The sequence below is a fragment of the Miscanthus floridulus genome, chromosome 2, assembly GCF_019320115.1.
Source record: "Miscanthus floridulus cultivar M001 chromosome 2, ASM1932011v1, whole genome shotgun sequence".
Classification (NCBI taxonomy): Eukaryota; Viridiplantae; Streptophyta; class Magnoliopsida; order Poales; family Poaceae; genus Miscanthus; species Miscanthus floridulus.
The window spans coordinates 41,490,025-41,503,182 of NC_089581.1; the positions used below are offsets into that span (position 1 = coordinate 41,490,025).

The following is a 13,158-nucleotide window of genomic DNA, read 5'->3' on the forward strand; positions in this document are numbered from 1 at the left end:
GAGAGAGCAGAGATTGCGCCGCACCGCCATGGCGAGCCGGCGAGCGAGTGGGGATTAGGGTTAGGGTTGGGAGCGGACTGCGGAGCCGGTGAGGCGACTGGGTGAGCGGGGATCGGCTGCGCCGCGATGAGCGAGTGGAGATTAGGGTTAGGGTTGGGAGCGGAGAGCGGAGCGGAGCGGGCGAGGCGACTGGACTGCAAGTAGGGAGAACAGTAAGCGCCGACTGCACGGGTCGCGCAATGAGAGCCATGCCCTGGCCCAGTCATTTACATGAGGAAAATGTTGCCAAGGGAAAAGAGTACCATGAAAAGAATCTATGGACCACGAGCCTTCGTGAAGCATAAGCATCCTGATGATTGGCCATCTGGTATCATGCCACCGCCTTTGCTCGTGTCCAGAGCCTCTAAAAGCTTGCACCACTTCATCCATATCAGGGCGTTTATCTGGGTTTGCATCCCAGCATTTCCGCATAACATTCGCAAATGCGCTTGGGCAGCAGCGAGGAATGTCTGGGCGCAAATTCTGCCGAAAGAAAGAAGGAATGATTACAAAAAATAATGTATATATATTTGGCATCTGCACATTACATGGGGGAGAGAAAGGAAAAAGTAATTGCACATCAGCAGTGTAAATGGAACACAGGGCAAACCTGGTGAACAACGGCAGATGAGACATCAGCAAAACTTAGGTCTGGGTAAGGCATGTCACACCAATAGATTTCCCATAAACAAATGCCAAAACTGTAAACATCACACTTCCTGTTGTATGGCTTACCATCAAGAACCTGTTATAGAACATACAAAGAACAGGAACATTTTATTTTTAGCATGGGAATAACTGAAAATAATGCACATTATGAAACAGAAAAGAAAAAAAGGTCAGTCCAGTAAATACCTCTGGAGCCATATAACCAAGTGTGCCTGTTGCACCAGCCATGTCCTTTGGATTCTGAGCCTCAACACGAGCAACACCGAAATCAGCAATCTTAAGGTTTCTCTGTGGAGTAAGTAGCATGTTTTCGCTTTTCACATCCCGATGTACAATCTTCCTGGAGTGCAGATAGCTCAATCTGCAAAGGAAAGGTCCAGACAGTTACCAGTGGATTCACAGAAAATAATGCATGGCAGTATTTCAGCTTAAGTGTTCTTTACCCTCTAGCCAAATCCAATGCAAGCTGAACCACAACTTTGTAAGCAAGCTTCCGTCGACTGTTCTTTATCAAATATTGCTTCAAAGTTCCTCCAGCGAGATACTCTACCACGACACAACATGCTCTTGCAGGAAAATTTGTACGTGCACCACCATTGGAATTGTTTGCTGGAATCTTAAGGTCAGTGGTCCCCATAGATGCACCCACAAACTGCGAGAAAAAACAACACCACGCATTTAAGTACTTCTCAATAGCACAAAAGAACAAATCTTTTATGGAAGATACCAGCTATGAACTGGTCATGGGCAAATTTTGGTAATAATCAGTAAGCTACGGATCAACAGCTTTACTACACGAACAAGCATCTATACGGAGCTACAGACATGAAGATGAACGGGTATGCATGAAAATATTCACCTTTGTAACATTAGGGTGGCTGAGCTTATGCCAAACAGCAACCTCCGTCTTGAATGATGTTCGTAAAGCAGCAGTTTCAGCTTCTGTGGCAAAACCATCTTCTCCCCAATCCAAACAGTAATATTACTTATCTGTCCCATGGAATTGTGTACATATAGTGCACACATATGTCAACATGACAATAAAAGATCAATGAAGCATCACAAGTCATTTGTGACAACAAGATAAAAGAATCCCTATTCAAACAGTGAACGTATGTGGATGTTAACTTTGGAGAATTGACTAAAAAAGATTTTTAAAAAAGAACAGAAAAAGGAGACCCACTGCCGCACCAGCCCAAACTAAATGATATCGGTATTTATTGCTAATAAAGAAATACTAGGAAGAGAGGTGCTCCATGGTCTAAAGACCACAATCTTGTAAGTCAAAGTAATAAATTTTAGATGAAGGAAATTGAATTGGATAAAAAAAATAAAATCTTAATCTGACAAAATGTAGCACAAATGAGCTTCCAATAGCATTGCCATTTGTCCTGGTCACATATCTACAGCTGATGAACACAACAATGGTATCTATTAATCACTATTGACAAGCACAACAATGCCACATCTAATCTTGAGAAGGCTGAATGAACATTATAAATAGTTTATAACATTTTTTTGTTGCAACGCACGGACATATTTGCTAGTCAATAGTACTAATTATGAAACGAAGAAAGTAAAGGAACACTAACCCGGTCCATAAATACTGAAGGACGGTTTTCCATCATGTCGTGGGACCTTTGTTGCCATGTAGCATGGCTTGGGCACATGCGCTCTGCATTGCCAAGGCCTTAAGGATGGCAACAGGTTGAGTTCAGGACGAGTGGAGCACTGCAGACCTGCACCCAAACCCCACCAAGAACCCGCACCTGAACCTCGATTCGGGTGAAAATCTGTCCCTGTCCCCAAACCCGACAGGGACCCAAAACTCGACGGGGGACCTGAGACCCGAGTACACAGAGGCTGCAGCTTGCAGTGGGGCACACCTTCACGACGGGGATGAGCACGGGGTTGTCAGGGGGCACAGCGGAGCTGCTCGGCCAATGGCGGACGGGCAGAGGACCACAAGGGCGGCAAGCTAGCAGCGAAGCGAGGGAGGGCCACAGGGGCGGGGGGGGCTGCGGCAGAGGGCCACAGGGGCAGCAGGCCGATAGCGAAGTGGCGGAGGGCCGCAGGGACAAAGTCGCACTCACGGTCTCGAGGGCGCAGTGGCAGAGTCGTGGACACGGGGGTGGTCGGGTGGAGTCGCAAATGCGGCTGTGGCAGCGGATTGGGGAGAGGCTACTTGGGCTACCTGGGTTACATGTAACTTGGGCTGGCTATGGTAGGCTTTTTTAGCATGCTGTTTAAAACTTCAGGTCCCCAACGGGCACCCACGGGGGAGACTCAAAACCCGACCCCGACCCGCGCCGTTCTGGGTCCCTGAGCCCGAAAACCCATGGGACGAAAAGTAGAGCCGCCCCGCCCCCACCAGGTCCAAAACCCGTGGGCTTAAGGTCTAGACCTGCCCCGTTGTCATCCTTACAAGCCCTTCCTATCACATCATGTCATGTCACGCTTTCGTCTGTGCAACACGTGCAGGCATTGGCCCCACCATTTCCATGGAGCAAAGTGGACGCACTACCGGAATCAGTAGCTTTGTCGTGTGTCCAGGGCATACGGTGAAGCCCAAAAAACACTCGGCAAAGCAGTCTTTGCCGAGTGTTTTTTGTTGAGCACACGGCAAACACTTTGCCGAGTGCTAAACCGACACTCGGCAAAGAATTTTCAAAAAATATAAAAAAACCCGCTCCACCAGGCCGCCACTACCACGCCGCCCGCCGCCACCACCACGCCGCCCGCCGCCACCACCACGCCGCCGCGACCGCCACCATGCCCGCTGCCGCCACCATGTCCCCCGCCACCACGCCGTCACCGCCACCATGTCCCCCGCCACCACGTCACCACGTCCCTGCGCAAAAGGGGTAAGAAGAGGGAGAGAGGGCGGGGGAGCTCACCGTAGGGGCCCATGCGCCGCCGCCCTCGATGAGGAAGCTCCTCGCGGCCCCACGCCACCACTCCTGCGGGGGGAGCTCACCCCTAGACCACACGCCGCCGCTCTCGACTAGGGGGTTGTAGCTCGCCCCTTGCCCATGTGCCGCCGATAGGGCTTGGGGGTGTTGTCCCCTCTGTTGGGGCAGGAGGCGTCGGGAGAAGGAGGGAGGGGAGGGAGGGGGGCTGGCGTCGGGAGCCAATAGTGGGGGCTGGGCGCCGGCGGCGCTTGCGCAAAAGGGGTAAGAAGAGGGAGAGAGGGCGGGGAGTTCATCGTAGGGGCCCGCGCGCCGCTGCCCTCGATAGGGAAGCTCCTCGCGGCCCCGCGCCGCCACTCTCGCGAGGGGAGCTCACCCCTGGACCACGCGCCGTCGCTCTCAGCCAGGGGACTGCAGCTCACCCCTGGCCCGCGTGCTGCCGATGGGGCTTCGGGGTGCCGTCCCCTCTGTCGGGGCAGGGGGACCGGGAGAGGGAGAGAGGGGAGGGAGGGGGGCCGGCGTCGGGAGCCAGCGGCGAGGGCCAGGCACCGGCGGCGGGGGCAGTGAGAGGGAGGGAGGGGGCCGAGAGAGGGAGGCACTACCGGAAAAACGTCCTTTGCCGATATCCTAGATTTTTGCCGAGAGCAAAAACGCGGGCTCTCGGCAAAGAAAATGTTTGCCGAGAGCGGCTCTCGGCAAACACCGGCCATCGACAAGTGACAAGATCGCCGTGGGCCTGCATCTCGGCAAGGAACAGCTCTCGGCGAAGTGGGCCATTTTGCCGAGAGCCGCGCTCGACAAAAAATGCCCGTCGGCAAAACGGTCCTTTGCCGTAGGCCGCGCTCTCAGCAAAATCAGGCTCTCGGCAAAACATTGCCGCGGGCCCATAGCCGTGACTTGCCCTGACGGCGTCACCGCTTTGCCGAGAGCCCCTCCGTTACTGCTCTCGGCAAACCTCTTTGCCGAGCGCCGCTCTCGACAAATATTTGCCGAGAGCCCCTCCCAGGCTCTCGGCAAATGTGGTTTCTATATTTCATGTGCATGTGTTTCTCTTCTCCTAACTCTCTCCAATTAAATTATTTTTTCTTTCATATGCTCCAAACTTTTTTCTCTATAGACATACTACAGGTTGTACTCAATATTAAAATTTTGTGTATTTTTGTAATTATTTGCTATATATAATTAATTAATTGCATTTCAAGAAGTTTTTTAATCGATTAAAATTTGAACAGCGATTGATTTAAACACGGGAAAAAATTAAGTAGAAAATGATATTCATGCTATTTATGCATTATTGAGGGCAAATAACATCTTGTTGACGTTTTTTCACCTTTTATTTTACGAATCGAAGACCACGAACATATGTCGCCCAACGATTTAAAAATTCTTAAAAAAGGAAACGAAGTCAGAAAATTGTGATATTTGCAATGAAGTCATGGTATCACACTTGGAGGCTGTGGTAAAAAATTGAAAATGTTTCGCACAAGTGGTTGCGTATGATTCTTACAATATGAGGCATCTCCGAATACGTTTCATAAAGTTGAGAAGGAGTCATTAGGATTTTCAAACAATGTCACGGTCGAATTAGTTTTGGAGTTCCAAACTTTTTGTATAGCCATTAGAGAGCATAAGTTGTAACACGGCAAAATTTCGTATTTTTCCGGAGCCGTTTGCTGTTTATTAATTTTTTTTTGGATATTATTTGCCGAGAGCTTCAGAGGATTGCTCTCGGCAAAGGCTCTTTGCCGAGAGCAACTAGGCCCGCTCTTGGCGCAGATTTCTTTTTTTTACCTGGCCTGGATCAATGGTTTGCCGAGAGCTACTCTCGGCAAATAATAATTTTTATTTTTTTATATATTTTTTTGTGCAGTTAGCTAGTTAAAAAATTCGAACGAAATTTGAAAAAAAAATAGCTTTACCGAGAGCCGGATCTGGGGGCTCTTGGCAAAGGGGGAAGGTTTGCCGAGAGCCTCCCAGATCTGGCTCTCGGCAAAGTGGCTTCACCACTTAAACGTTTCGGCGCAGCCCCGCAAGCCGCGCAAGGTGAACCGTTTCGGCCGCAGCCCCGCCGCCGCCGCAGACCGCCACGCTCGGCCGCGCGCGCTGCCGCCGCCGCTCCGCCCGAGCCTCGCCTCCGCCGCAGCCCGGCCAGCCCGCCCCATCCCGCCACGTCCGCCCGCGCGCGCCGGCGACGGCCGCCGGCGTCTCGCCCCGCACGCCAACGACGTCATTCGTCCCGCCCCCACAAGCAGAGGAGCGAGGAGGAGTGGCGCGCCGTCCTCTCCCCCAAGCAGAGGAGCGAGGAGGAGAGGCACCAACATCTTCAAGCGTGGCTGCAGAGGATATAGGTCTGATCCACAGTACTCGCTCAGGCGAATGCTAGCTTCGTTAAAATTTCTTTGAAATTCCCTGTCAAAATTCAATTATACATTGTTCCTGTGATTAGAACCCACATAAGAACTCTTTGTAGACAAAAGATTGCAGCCTTGTCACAACATCTTTCGTGCTCAAGATTTACATTTCTGAAATTCAGGAGCCATCTGAATAGTCAGCCTTGTCACAACATTCACTCTTAAATCTTAATCCATATTTGCTGACCCCTACTCAAACACAGAAATCTGCACGAGGCATAATAATTTATGATTTTAGTTCCAGGAGCCATCAGGAGAATAAAAATGTTCAGTTGATAGTGCAAATGAAATACTAGGATGGATTTCAGTGCACGGAAAGGTTTATGGTGCATGCAGCTCAATCTGCTTGTTTCAAGTCTAACTGATTCTAGTAACATGAAACTTAGCCAGAATGGGCCAGAATCGGCTAGAGGGCCACGAACTGGACAGTTAGGTGATGTTAGAATGGGCCAGAAAAAAAAGCCAAGACTAAAAAAGAGGCAGAAAATTTGCCTCCTTATTATTACTTATTAGGTAGGTATAGATTATTGCTCGCGACGTTTTTTTCAAGTTCAGCTCTATCCACTATAGCAGACGTGGCTTATGACTAGAATTGAAGCGAAAAAAAATTACAATGGCATGGGCTTATGACTCCGTTTCAGTAAACTAGGTACCAGACGTGGTTATAACTAAGGATGCAAATGGATACCAAATAGGCCATAGTGTTTTGTACGTCAGCTAATCTGGTACATTTCTGCTCTCAAGTGAAGGTGAATTACGATAGGGTCTATCTTTGGTTTTACTTACCACGTAATTAAAGAGACGTACGGAGCATCTGATCTATCGGTTGTGGCTCTAAATCGTATGTCGTTTTAGATTTTCTAGGTAACTTTTCTTATACATCAGTATACATGATATTTAGAAACGTTGTAAAAATCTATATAAATGACAAATCGACTTACAATTTGGAATACAGATAATAGCATGTATGCACGCCCTTAAAATTAGGCCTTATTTGGATTGAAGGAAGAACGTAGGAAACGTAGGGAAAAGTCATTTCAGAGGAATCATCTCCTCTCTCATCGCTTGGAACAAGGGAAGCAGCAAAAATACATTACTTTCCAGAGGAACGGCAAGTGTACTTGTGCTTTCGCAGGAATAAGAAAAATGAGCTATCCGACACCATATAAGAAATATATGAAAAATATAATCTTAAGGGCATGGATCGATCACGCCTTTGGTTTATATAGTAGCAGTAGTATAATCAGACTGTGCTGATATAGACTGCTTGTGTCAACATAATCAGCAGTATTAAGCTTTATGCTATGTATATAAAATGCAATTAAATTTAAATAACTATCAGTACAGCAGTCTATATCAGCACAGCTGTCTAATTGCGTTTATATTTTGGGCATCAGCAAATCCAGGGCACCTCAGTCTATATCAGCAAATCCAGTTCTAGAGAAGCTTCATTTCTCACTAAATTTGTGATCCTAACATATGAAGTTCATTATTCCTTCCTTTTTTTATATGTACGAGAGCAAAATTCAGATTTAGAAACAAATGAAAAAATAACATATTAGTAGTGGTAGTAGTAGTTAGTGTAGTAGTAGTTGTAGTAGTTAGAGTAGTAGTAGTTGATAATTAAGCTGCATGTGGTTCCTTGATATATATGTGGTTGTCGGCCATCGTGCCGTGGTTTTCTTTCAGGTTTGGAAACCTCACCGTTCAGGGGAGATGCTGCCGAATTTTTGAGTTGACGTTATTTTGTTTCTTTCTTTCTTTTTGCAGGAGCCGAGTCGGAGTACCCCGGTGTCCCCAGGTCTGCCCGCACCGCGTCGCCTCGCCACTGCACCGACCCGCCATGGCCCCGCTAGCCTGACTTCACCGCCACCTAAGGTATAACCACTCTTTCTTTGTCCTGGTCATGTATCTCCACGTAACCCAGTTAGGTGTCTCCCGTTCGAAAGAGATACGGTTAGAAATATGCAGATCTTTGCATATCAATAACCGTATCTGTTTCGAATTGTCCACGTTTTTTGGACAACCCGAGGATGCGCAGATGGTGTTAGTTTCCATGGTCTGCTCCGATCCGAGACAGAGTTTCAACAGTACCTTCCTGTTGTTCTCCGGATACACAATCTCCCTGTCGGGACGTGTATTTGGAGAACAGCGGGGAGGTGCTGCCGAAATTCTGTTTCGGATAGGACCAGACCATGGGAACGAACACCATCTACGCATCCTCGGGTGGGATTAGGACCTATCCTTACCTATTAGATGGTAGGAACGACGTGTAGATGCAAGTCCATGGTTATATTTATTACTTGGTGATATATATGTTAGAGGATGGATGACCGTGAGTGGATGTACTCGGGCCGCCGGAGCGCCCGTGAGATTACTAGAGAATGGGTCGACAAGACCGAGGCTTTCATCAAGCAAGTATTTGACCAGGCTCCCGGAGCGCGTGCCGTTTTTTGTCCCTGCATCAACTGTAAGAACAGAAAGAGGCAGACAAGGGAGGTGATGACTTCACATCTGGCTAGGCATGGATTTATGAAAAACTATACCCAGTGGACCCACCACGGTGAAGCCGATCGTGTGAGAGAGGAGGTGGTGAGACCACGTGTCGAGGATTACAATGCTGATGCCAGGGTAGCAGCTTGGTTAGATGACTTTCACGAAGCACACTTCGCTGACGGACGTAGGCAGCAGGAGGAGGAGGAGCCAGAGGCAAGCGCAAAGGCGTATTACGACATGTTGTCTGCGGCAGGGAAACCCCTTCATGGCCACACACAGATTTCAAAGCTTGATGGCATTTCACGCTTAATGGCCTTAAAGTCCCAGTTCAACCTCAGTCGAGAGAACTTTGATGAAATGTTGACAGTTATTGGCTCCATCCTTCCGGCCGGTCACCTTCTGCCACAGAACATGTACGAATCGCAGAAGGTCCTTTGTGCACTTAAGATGTCGTATGAGCAGATACATGCTTGTCCGAAGGGCTGCATCCTCTTTAGAAAAGCATACGCGGATGCAAAGTACTGTCCAAAGTGTAAATCCTCTAGGTATCTGGAGGTAGACTCTAGTGATGGTGAGAAGAGGAAGAGTCCGTACCCCATGAAAATCCTACGGTTCCTTCCATTCATACCGAGGATCCAACGGCTATTCATGACAGAGGAGTCCGCGAAACAGATGATATGGCACAAAAATGGAAAAAGATACAGTCCTGAGAAGATGGTACATCCAGCCGATGGTGAAGCATGGCATCACTTTGATAACATTCATCGTAACAAAAGTGGGGAGGCACGTAATGTGCGTGTTGCACTGGCAACAGATGGGTTCAATCCTTATGGAATGATGGTTGTCCCATACACTTGTTGGCCCGTGTTTGTTATCCCTCTCAATCTCCCCCCTGGCGTCTCCTTCCAACGATAGAATGTGTTCTTGTTGTTGATAATTCCAGAACACCCTGGGAATAACATGGGTGTGTTCATGGAGCCTTTGTTCGATGAACTAGTCCATGCTTGGGACCATGGTGTATGGACATACGATCGAGCTACAAAGACAAACTTCAACATGCATGTTTGGTATCAATACTCCATGCATGACTTCCTAGCATATGTGATATTCAGCGCTTGGTGTGTTCACGGGAAGTTTCCATGCCCCTTGTGCAAGGCAGCTCTGCAGTTCAATTGGCTGTAGAAGGGCGGCAAATATTCCGTGTTCGACAAACATCGACAATTCCTCCCTACTGAGCATCCATTCAGATGAGACATCAAGAACTTTACTAAAGGTGTCATGGTTATAGACCTCACACCACAGATGATGACCGATGCCAAGGTTCATGATCAGATAGATGCTCTCCGGATCAATGAAAAGATGGTAGGTTCGTGGGATATGGTGAGGAGCATATGTGGACTCATAAGTCGCCCTTGATGATGCTCCCCTATTATAACGACCTTCTTCTTCCACACAACATTGATGTAATGCACACCGAGAAGAATGTTGCCGAGGCGCTTTGGGCAACGATCATGGACATTAAGGATAAGACGAAGGACAATGTAAAGGCGAGACTTGACCAGGCAATGATATGTGATAGACCAAAGCAACACATGCAACCTCCTAGAAGCGGCAAGAAATGGACAAGGCCTAAGGCCGATTACAGATTGAAACCGGAACAAAAGAGAGAAGTATTAGAATGGTTCAAAACATTAATGTTCCCTGATGGGTATGCAGCGAATCTGAGGAGGGGAGTGAACTTATCTACCTTGCGAATCAACGGCCTGAAGAGTCATGACTATCACATATGGATTGAGTGTCTTCTTTCGGCGATGCTTCGAGGCTATGTCCCTGAGCATGTGTGGAAGATGCTAGCCGAGTTGAGCTATTTCTTCCGCCAGCTTTGTGCCAAGGAGTTATCTCATAGCGTGGTTGCAGAATTGGAAAAAATAGCACCTGTGTTGCTCTGTAAGTTGGAGATGATCTTTCCACCCGGCTTCTTCAACTCGATGCAGCATTTGATTCTGCACCTCCCGTATGAGGCACGAATGGGGGGCCCATGCAGGCCCGTTGGTGCTATCCAATCGAGAGATGTCTAAAGGTTCTTCGGAAGAAATGCAGAAACAAATGCAAAATCGAGGCTTCCATGGTGGAGGCATTCATTCTAGAGGAGGTTACTAACTTCACACAAGCATACTATGGTGACAAGCTTCCTAGCGTGCATAATCGACCCCCTCATTACAATGCTGGTGAAAATGAATCAAAACTCAGCCTTTTCCAAGGGCAACTTGGAAGTGCGAGTGATGCGACCTCATTGTTGTTGAAAAACGAAGAGTGGCTCACAATCATTATATATGTGTTCACCAATCTTACCGAAATGGAGCCGTACATGCAGTAAGTGGCTTCTTGCATGAACTTGTTAATTAAATATGCCGTCAACATTCTGCATCCAACCTCCTTGTTTCTCGCCGATTACAGGGAGTTTATTAATGAGAACTGGCATCTATCAAGGGAACCTACCCCACAAGAATGTGACACCATTCTTCATCAAGGTGCGGGAAATGGAATCTCCAATTTTATTTCTTGGTTCAAACAAAAGGTACTATGCAATTTAGCTCGTTCACCGATTGACATTCCCAGTTGCTTGTACATTCCAATTTAACGATCTATCCTCCTTGACCTTGCAGAGCCAAACCGATTTGACTATGAATCCAGAGTTGAGACAGGTTGCCAATGGCTTTGAACATAGGGTCAAGTCATTTTCTGGTTATGATGTGAATGGATACCGATTTCACACAACAAGACACGAGCAGAGCCAGCCCAATCGAAGAACCACGAATTCTGGAGTTTTTACTGGCGGCCTTGATGGGGCCGAGTATTATGGAAGAATTGAAGAAATATACGAACTTAGGTTTCGTGGTCGCAAACCTCTTAACCTTGTCGTATTCAAATGCCATTGGTTTGATCCTCAAGAAACGAGACGAAGTCCTTCCCTTGGGCTAGTAGAAATTCGACAAGATTCCGTCTATGGCGGAAAGGATGTCTATATTGTGGCTCAACAGGCCACACAAGTTTATTATCTCCCCTACTCATGCCAAAGGGACCCTCGTCTTCAGGGTTGGGATATTGTGCACAAGGTATCGCCGCACGGTAAAGCACCTTCCCCAAATGCCGAAGACTACAACTTCGACCCAAACACATATGATGGAGAGTTTTATCAAGAAGAGGGCCTACAAGGGACTTTTGAGATTGACTTAACCGGAGCTATGGAAATGGAAGTAGACAATGAAATGGATGTTGATGTGGACGAGGGGGATGAGGTGGAAAATGCGAAGGACTTGGCGTTACTTGAAGGATTACATATTGGCAATGGCAATGATGACATAGTTGCTCCTTTGGAAAGTGTTGAACATTTCGACATGGCTGATAGTGATGATGAGAGCTATGATCCAGCTAATCCCGATGGGGATGATTATTCTAATACATGTAATATTATGTTATTTTTTAATTATGCTTTATTTATTTTGCATCTCTTTATAATAATGTCTTGTTTATGATCCATCTAATCCAATCTTATTGTTTATGTCTTGTAGGTGATTGTGCAAAGATGGCGGGCCACAGAGCTTTGCGGGTGGTCAGGTCGCTTTACGACACGGGGGGCAGTACACCAGGGCCCTCAGGTGAAGCTGGGGGGTCGGCACCACCTCACGGGAGGAGGAGGAGGGCGGCCGGGAGGAGGCCTAGGGCGCCACCGCCTCAGCCTGCAGCAGCACCACCACCAGAGCCCGAGGAGGAGCGGGAGGAAGAGCAGGTGGACAAGCAGGCTCAGCAGGGAGAGGACGAGCTGCAGGCCGAGCAGGAGGTCGAGCAGCTGGACAAGCAGGAGGAGCGGGAGGACGAGCAGGAGGTCGAGGCAGGCGGTTCCAGTTCCACTGGAACCTCGGGTGTCTACCAACGAGGTCCGGCGAGCCTACCTGAGTGGCCGATACCTGAGGCTCTACGCCCGGTCATTCGACCCGTTGGGCAAAAGTACGTAACTTTTATATTTTTTCGCTCCTACATATGATAGAATCACAATGGAAACTAACAGTTTTTTCTTAATCACTTACGCAGGTCTTGGAAGGTCGTGGTCCCAGGTGCTCACAAAAGGTTGCCCAATGGCATCCTGGGTCTTCTCTGCAGGGAACACTTCCCAGGCTTGGTTCGCTACGCCGAAGCTCTAGAGCCGGCCTACACATATGAGCACTACGTCGCCGCCCCTGATGCGGAGGACGAGACGGGCCACACGTACAAAAGCGTGGCAGAGCGGGTTATGTGCGAGTTTTGGGTAAGTCTTCCTCCCACTACTTTGCTCAATACATTGCATTCGCTAGAGTTTCTTGAACTAGTGTATTGATACATCTTTTCTATATGCAGGACTTCTTCAAATGCGTTGAGGGCTACGAGGCGAGGGCGGCCAAGGCGTCGGCCAAATCTTTTAGAGGTCGCATCTCAGACATGCATTACGAGCGTGGCTCCAGGCCATCATCGATTATTGTGCCATCTATGAGCATTGAAAGGTAAAGAAAGAAGATGCAAGATTAATGCATCTGACCAAAGAGCAGTACCTGAAGGTAAATATACAACATCAATATGATTTCGTTCTAGATTGGGTA

At 48.1% G+C, this 13,158-nt stretch overlaps 1 pseudogene; it reads right to left on the minus strand.

The window, feature by feature from the left end:
* Positions 1-257: 257 nt before the first annotated feature.
* On the minus strand, positions 258-5,779 carry LOC136536407 (serine/threonine-protein kinase 54-like; annotated as a pseudogene).
* Between the last annotated feature and the right edge of the window lie 7,379 nt (positions 5,780-13,158).